The following is an 8,345-nucleotide window of genomic DNA, read 5'->3' as shown; positions in this document are numbered from 1 at the left end:
TTTTTTTATTCCTGTTTGTGGGAAAAGGATTTTACTATCTTTTCACTGTTTTGTTCCATCTTTATTAGTGTAATCTTGTTTGATATGCTTAATTGTTATTACTTTTTTTTTACATTATTTATATAGCTTACGTTTAGACAGTAATTTGACATATGCATTCAGTTTTATAACCAGGTTCACATCCATTATTTAGCCTTGTCCCGATGTTGATGGTTTTGGCGTACATTAAGCCTTACATATTAGTGACTTCTCTGAATTTTACGTATTATGTGTTTGGAATATAACTTTAGTTTTTTTTTTTTTAAATCTGTTCTGTGCCCATGCATATCTGAGACTGCCTGTTTTGGCTTTCAGACATGACAGGCAACTTGTTTGGGTATAAAAATCTTTGGGAAAACCTTTTCTTTGGTTACCTATAGGTGTTCATGCTCCATGGTCTCCTGGCATTTAATGTTACTATGGGAAATCTGGGCTAATCTTAATTATTGCCACTCCTCCCGGTATGTTTCCATGCTCTTTCATCATTGTCGTTAAGCTGTCCTTTGCAGGATGGGTCCGAATATAGGTTTCTTCTCTGATTTTGCCTGAATTTGATGTGCCCTTGTAATCTCTATAGTCAGGTTTTTCTGATGGTTGATTTTTATTCTATATGTTTCATAGTATATCTTTGATTGATTCTGTTCTGTTTTTTTAAAACAGTTTTATTGACATATAATTCACATGCTATAAAGTTTATCCATTTAAAGTGTACAATTCAATGGCTTTTAGTAGGTTCACAGACTTGTGCAACCATCATCACAATCTAATCTAAACGTTTCCATCATCCCACAAAGCAGTCACTCCCCGTTCTGCCTATGATTCCCGCCCTAGCCCCAGGCAACCACTAACCTACTTTCTGTGTCTATAGATTTGCCTATTCTGGACATTTCATATAAATGGGATCATACAGTATGTGACATTTGTGACTGGCTTCTTTGTTCTTTTTGTTTTTAAGTCCTAATAAGAAGCACTGATTGATTATTCATGTCTTGGCTTTGCTCTTTCTCCTCCATAGCTCCTCATCTCTTGATTTTTTCCCTTTCTGCACTTTTCCTTGTGTCTAAGAGTTCCTCAAGCCTGTTCTCTACCTCTGTTTCCGTCTTGTACGATTTCACTTCTCTTTATCGCTTCAGAGTTAATTCTGCATTTTTAGTTTCTTTACGGTTCTTCCCCATCCGAGCCTTTGTCTTTTGATCTCAGTCCAGTTTCCTCCTATGACTGTTTATTCCTGCTTCTCTCTCTCTCTCTCTCTTTTTTTTTTAATACTAGTTGTTTTTTGAGAATGTCTTTTGGCTCCTGCAGTAGATCCTCTGTGAGGTTAGAGTCTTCTGCAGAATATCCTGAATATAATTCCTGGTGTATAGGATGCAGAAACTGTAGTGTTTTTCTATAGGTCACAGGCTGATTTTGCCTCTTGGTTCGCCCCGGAGCAAGGGCCACTTGGTCTAACTAGGCATGTTGCACCTGATGGATTTGTTGTGTCACATGTAGACCTGTGTTCTGGGCACTCATGGTGGTGAATCTCCTGCCTCTGAGCAGTTGGATAGTTGACTGTCAGCCTTCTCTGCAGGTTCTATGAGGGCTTCTACTCCAGTCCAGTAGCCTCTTCCTCCTCTGCCCTCTCCTGAGCTCTCTAAGATTATTCATGAATAAATAATGCTTGCAGCTGCTTTTCCCTGGGGGTTTTCCTGGTTCCTCACTTGCCTTTATCTTGTGGACTACATTTTCCAAAATGTACTTTGCTGCTGCTAGGTACTCTTTCTGCCTGGCCGATTGTCTGAGCCTTGTGGTCCCTGTCTGGGTTTGGGAAGTGCATTCTGGTGTTGGGGAGATGGAGGCAGGTGTGTGCCCTCTGAGAGCACATCCCAAGGGGCAGAGGGTGCCCACTGTCCATGTTTCCAGCAGGACCTGACCCCAAGCCAGGTCTAGGAAGGAAGTCTAGCTACAGGTGTGGCTCCTCTGTTACCGATATTTGCAGCTCCCACCTCCTGGTCTTGAATCAGCTAGATGGCAACCAAGAACTACCACCACCTTCTGGTCTTCGATTGTCAGTCTGTGCTTGTCTTTTTTGTGTCTTCATGGGCACTTCGGTTCAGTGAGGCCTCTGCAGCTGGGACTTGCCACCAGATGCCGGCCCACCAGATGCCATTGGAACTGGACTCAAGTAGTTTCCCCTGCAACAGTACAGCTGTTTGTTGGCATTGCCTACTGTTTAATGAGGATCATACCCTGAGATTTATTTTTGATCTCTGAAGTTCTTTGAGCTTTGAAAACAGCTGTCTTTGGGCCCCCGATTGGGGAAATGAAAAATTACCAGGGAATAAAACTAATCCTCCTTTTCACCGAGCTGGGAGCAGTGTGGGTGGACTTGTTTGTTTGAACTGAAGGGTTTGGAAAGATAGGTTTTAATTTTGCTTATTTGTGTGCATATGAAAAATGTAATCCCAGCATCCGTTTGGTTTCTACAGCAGAATATCCAGCCTGCCATGTGGAAACCTGCTGCATATTGACATAAAGAAGCCGACTGTAACAGGCATGCAGTAACTGTTAGTAACCAGGTGGTGGCTGTTGTGTAATGCCAATAGCATTTCTGATTAGTTAGAGCAGTTATACAATTTTGGCAAGCCTATGTGGGTTATAAAAGCCGAAATTCCTTCAGCACCTGAAGGTGTCTCATGCCAACCACCAGGACGATCACAGCGTTGTACAGACACCAGCACAGAATTGGTGGCTGGGCCACTGATTAAAGGACATTTTTCTGGAGAGAGTGAGGTTTTACTGTGAAGGTAAGACCACTTTTGGGTACATAAACTCTGCCTTCAGGGATAGTTCCTGAGGCTGCATGGATTGATCAGTATCTGTGTGTCTGTATCTGTGAGTGTGTAGACAGTGTGTGTGTGTGTGTGTGTGTGTGTGTGTGTGTGTGTGAGAGAGACCGTGTGTCTACATGTGTATCTGGATCTGTATGTGCGTTTGTATTGGTGACTATGTGTATGGGGTGTGTGGGTTTGTCTGTCTGCCTGGCTTTCTGCATACCTGTGACTGTGTCTAGGTGGGTGAGGAGCCTAGGGGTCACGAGAGTCTAGGGGTCATGTTCATCCAGCTGCGTGACTGAAAATCTACAAAGTCTTTCTCAGTGCTGCCAGGCATTATTTAAATATTAATAACTGATCATGAATGTTTCTGCAACACTTAGAAGGCAATGCCTTTCATTAAATATGTGAGAAAGAGTAATAATACAGATCAGATCCGCAGCAATGAAAACGTCAGATTCAGTGTTTTTAAGATGCTCATTTACTCTGTTCTCTGAGTCAGGCCCAGTCCTGGGGCTGCCGAGACTGTGTGTGTTACTTTTGTTTTATGTAGAATTCCAGGGCTCCCATGAAAAGTGGGTTCCTAAGCAAAAAGGTACACATAGAGACCAAAGTATGTTAGTGGCTACCAGGGGCCGGAGGAAGCGGGGAAAGGAGGGCTCAGAGCTTAGGGGGCACTGAGCTTCTGCTAAGGGTGATGGACAAATTTGGGAACAGATAAGAGTGATGGTTGAGCAACATGACGAACATAATTAATGTCACTGAGTTGTGCATGTGAAGGCCATAGAAATGGCAAATGTTTTGTTATGTATTTACCAGAGTAAAAAGAAAAATTAAAAAAAAAAAAAGGAACACAGATGAAACAAACTTGAGGGAGAGTTGGAGTTCTTTTGATAGCTGAGCACTTATATTTTGTTAAACCTTTTAAGATTTTAGGGCTGTTAAAGTGTCGGGTTCAGACCAGGGCTTTGAACCAGTTCATTCTGGTTGAACCTTTGCTGAGAATTTACAGTTTTAACAAGCTCCCTGCTGCAAATTTGCATTTCCACCCCAGATATACTCAATCACAACTTGCATTTTAACAGGATCCCCAGGTGATTTTTAATGTATAACTTCTCATCGGGGAAACTTGTTAGAAATGCAGATTCTCAGTAGGGGCTTGAACTAGAATGAAGGATTGGAAGCCCTGGTTCAGACACCAAACAAACCAACAAAAGAAGCCATACAGCTGTGGCATAGGATTCTAGGTGAGTGCTCAGACACTGTGCATTGTGGATGTGTTTTCTGTGAATTACTTGGGAGGAGCTTGCTCCGTGGCAGAAAAAAAAAATTGTAAGATACTCACGGGCATGGAATGTTTAAAGACTCTCTTTTATTGAAGGTCCAGGAAAAGCTTTGCAATTACTACTTGGATCACAGCGTCCCCTCCTCAGATAATTGCAGTGCAGTCTGGGCAAACCAGCTATTCAGCCATCAGGTAATCCAACAGGGAGGGTTGAATTTCAAGTGGGTTCCTTTCCTTGTCTTGGGAGAGTAGAAACCTGCAGCATATTGGCATAAATGCGGGAAGGAGGAGAAAAAAACTCTTGGTAAATTGGATTATGGGGCAGCTGGATGGGGAGAAAAAGGATGTTTCAAGAGAGATTTGCAAATGTAATTTCTTCCAGATGATAGTAAGAAAGTAGGTGGTTGAGAGAACTAAGTGTTCCGAAGTCCAGCAAGACAGAGCAGGTGTAATGGTTAGTTACAAAACAAGGGAGAAGTAGAGCCAGACAGACCTCTCTCTGCAGGTGAAAGAAGAAAACTTGGCCTGGCACCTGGGGTGGAAAGAAAGGATAATAAGAACCTTCCAAAGAGGAATGGTGTGGTCTGAAGAGTACTTCAGAGAGAGTGCTGCTAATAGTACATTGAGCTTGAGGTGATGGAGTGGATGGTTATTTGAAATGCTTCTCCAGTCTAGGTGGGAGCCAGAGGTGACCGAGTGTCTCTCCTTCTGAAGGAGAGAAGGCTGAGTCATAGTATGTTCAGGGAAGGGAGGATGGAGGGAGAGCTGACACGCTGGGCAGGTGCCTAGCTGGGGCACAGTAGTGCAGGGTTAGCAGGGCAGAGCCATCCCGTAAAAGTTACCTTAGTGCCCCAGGTTGTCCTTGGACTGGAAAGGGGGAAACTTATCAACTGACAAAGGTCATTTGGAGACATGGAAGAGGAGAAAGCTTTTCTCTTTGAATTCTCTTGACTCCAACTCCAGGCTTTCCTTGCTTTCTCCGGCCGGTTCCTCAGCTTCCCCAGTGTCTCTTCCTCCATATTCCTTCAGATGTGCTTCTCAAGCCTTTTATGGCTGCTCATCTTTAGGGCCTTGTTCCCTTAGTCCAGAAGTGACACTGTGCCTGTCACTTTGGCCCTTGGCTTTTGCTCAAGGGTAAACTAACCACTTCTCTGTGCCTGTTTTCTCAGCTGTGAAATGGAGATTAATAACAACCCCTTCCAGAATTTTTGTAAGGGTTAAGTGGAATCATGCTTGTATCTCAGACATGATGAGGCAGTCGTGGTTCAGTGGTACACTTCTCACCTTCTATGTGGGATACCTAGATTTGGTTCCCTTTCAGCGCACCTCATGCACAGCCACCACCCATCTGTCAGCTTATGTGTTGCTATGATGCTGAACAGATTTCAGTGGAGCTTCCAGACTAAGACTAGGAAGAAAGGCCTGGCAGTCTACTTCTGAAAGTCAGCTAATGAAAACCCTGTGGATTACAACAGTCCAAACTGCAACTAATCATGGGGGTGGCGCAGGACCAGGCAGTGTTTTGTTCCATTGTGCATGGGTTTCCCATGATTTGGGGGCCAACTTGATAGCAGCTAACAAGAACAACATCTCGTACATGATAGGCAGTCAATTCTGTACAGGTTTTATCTTGTCATTACAATTTCATATAAACTTAGCTTTTCAGTGGCGCCTGTAATGACTGATGATTAATATATTTAATAGTGTTTAAGTAGAAAGCAACACCGTGTGCAAAAAGTGGTATGTTGAACCACGTAGTAGAAATGCAGTAAAACTCATCTTGACACTGCTTTAGTTTTCCCAAGTGTGTGTTTATATTCTGACTCTGGCCCACAGATTATACTTTTTGCTGCATTTCCTCCCCCTGCTGCCCTTTCCTGTCCCAGCCATAGAATTTCCCCAAATGTATCTGTAGGGCAGGGAGTAGGATTTGTTTCTGGGTATATGACTGACTGGCCCATGGAAAAATGTTCAAGTTTTCACCAAATATTGAGTGCCTTTTATATGGTACACACTTCATCCCTGCCCCTGTCCCAGCCTCTTGGGGGAGTTGGACAGGGAAGCTGTGTGCCATGGAAACAGAAGAGGGACAACCTTGCCTAACCCAGGAATACTCCGTGGAGGAGGAGTTTTCTGAGCTCAGATAAAGCAGTTACAGGTCACTGTGGTCAGTGTAGACGATGCCTGTGGCAGGGAGGACTCAGTGAGGATGATGAGTCTTAAGAACATCTTATCATGATTTCCTTTAAATAAAATAAAGTTTGGGGCAGAAATTTCTACTGGAAGATTCCAGGCACAGTAAGTGCGGTGGCATCTGATGCCTACAAAGTTAGGTCAGAAAAATAATGAGCACTGGTGACTTTGTATCTTAAACGTCATCTAATTTAGCATTTAACTATACAGTGACTCTTCTACCCCTAACCAGACAGTTGAAGGAGTCAGTATGATGACTTGCTTGGATGGCACCCGCCTTGTCATCTGGATAAAATGACCGGCACTTTTCATGGCTCAGGGTGGCATGCAAGTAGATGTCAGTAAAACAACCTGCTCTGGGCTGGTTTTTAAGAGCCTTTTTAGGATTTAGAATTCAGTCTGGGCTAGAGCCTGTTCTGCACCAGAGCTTCTCAGCCGAGCCTCGCAGGTACGTGCCCAGTTGGCAGAGGAGAGCAAGTTGTTCGGACTCCCATAGCAGCTGGAAGTCTTCTGCAGCGGGGTGTGTGCCTTAGTGTCTTCTCTTTCATTGTATCTGTTGTTGTGAACTGTGCTTTAGGCTCCATAAGATATTTGCTTCAATTAGGAATGCTCCCCCCGACCTACCTCACCCCATTGATGTTCTGGGAAAATTTGCCGCGTTCATCCAGTGGCTTTGCATGAGGACATGTGGCTTCTTTTTTAGGTGATTCCTGATTGCTCCGGCTGCATTCTCCCAGGGACCCTTTTCATCCACCTTCAGAACACAGGTTGTTGTCTTGTGGCCCCTGGTGCATCCTGGGGGTGTGGCCTGTAAGCGATCATTCCTTTTGGGGTTCTCTGCAGGTGGTTCCTGAAATGGAACCTGGCAACTGAGCCTGTGTCCCCCTTCAGAAATCCAGGTTTTATCCGGCTTCTTCTTTATTTTCTTCCTCTTAAGAGAAGGAACAAGTAGACAAATCAAGGCAGTGACAGAAGGCTGACAGAATTCCTTAGGTAGGAAAGTCAATTTTCTCGATTGTAGTTGACAGGAGTAGTTTGGTTTAGGGCCGTGGTAAACCTGTTGCTGCCGAGACCATTCTGACTCATAGCAACCCCATGAGTAGACCTGAGCTCCAAAGAGTTTTCTTGCCTGTAATCTTTATGGAAGCAGATTGGTGCCATTGGGTGGGTTTGAACCACCAACCTTTTGGTTAGTAGCTGAGAACAAACCATTTGCGTGAGATTATTGTAATGAATTTTATAGAGAAAGGGCACTCAGAGGCCATTTTTCTGGGTACTTTCTCCATTGCTGTGATAAAGGGGATATTATGATTTTTTTTGTGATCAATGTCATGGTCTTGCACCATCTTGGCGAATTATTTCTGTGGGTGTGTTAGTTTAAGCTCAGCAAACAATCTGATTTATATTGGGTGCTTGGAATATTTCTTTATGTCACTAAGCAGAGCTTTTGTTACATTGCTAACGATGTTCAGACTTTTTTGAGTGACCCACAAGTACAAAAGATTTTACCTTGAAACTCTGTCTTACCCTTATCTTGTGAGATATAGTCTGAAATTTTTTGTTCTGTTAATTTCATTGTTTTTAAAAATTCTGGTCAGGCTCCACCAAATCAATTTCATAGCCCACTGTGGGTTTTTGAGGAAGTTTGAAATATATGAGCAAGAGTTGTTGAAGTGTTTTGGAGAAAGCAGTAGGATGATTGACTGAGTTTTTTTTAGTCACATCCTCTGAGCATAGCTGTCATCACACTATTAAACAGTAACCACTACTTACAGGTTCATTCATTGCTGCTTGTCGTCATTAATAGAGTAATTGTGGCTGGAATCAGCGTCAGGATTGTAAACTCCCTGAAGTAGAACTCTACATATTAGGTAACCATTTAACATCATTTCACTTAAATGGAGTTGCTCATCTACAAGTTGAGAACATTTGTTCCACTAATCTTTTTTTTTTTTTTTTTTTAAACTTTGGGATTAAAAGCGATTAGGTCAAATGTTAACATTTACAGAATTTAA

General features: G+C 43.1%; 1 protein-coding gene across 6 annotated transcripts in view; it reads left to right on the top strand.

The window, feature by feature from the left end:
• The window catches only part of SLC23A2 (solute carrier family 23 member 2), a 125,586-nt gene that overhangs the window by 27,839 nt on the left and 89,402 nt on the right, over positions 1-8,345 (top strand). For 3 of the 6 annotated variants that reach the window (XM_023737529.1, XM_023737527.1, XM_023737526.1), the window contains 2 exons: positions 2,508-2,825; positions 4,234-4,329. The exons of 1 other annotated variant lie outside the window; for it this stretch is intronic. The gene's annotated coding sequence lies outside the window, so the exon portion shown is untranslated. Of the gene's footprint in view, positions 1-6; positions 2,826-4,233; positions 4,330-8,345 lie in introns of those variants that run through there. 2 more of the 6 variants (XM_023737528.1, XM_023737530.1) reach the window with 2 other exon arrangements.

The sequence above is a fragment of the Trichechus manatus genome, unplaced genomic scaffold (assembly GCF_000243295.1).
Source record: "Trichechus manatus latirostris isolate Lorelei unplaced genomic scaffold, TriManLat1.0 scaffold00104, whole genome shotgun sequence".
Lineage (NCBI taxonomy): Eukaryota > Metazoa > Chordata > Mammalia > Sirenia > Trichechidae > Trichechus > Trichechus manatus.
This window is presented reverse-complemented; position numbering and strand designations above follow the sequence as displayed.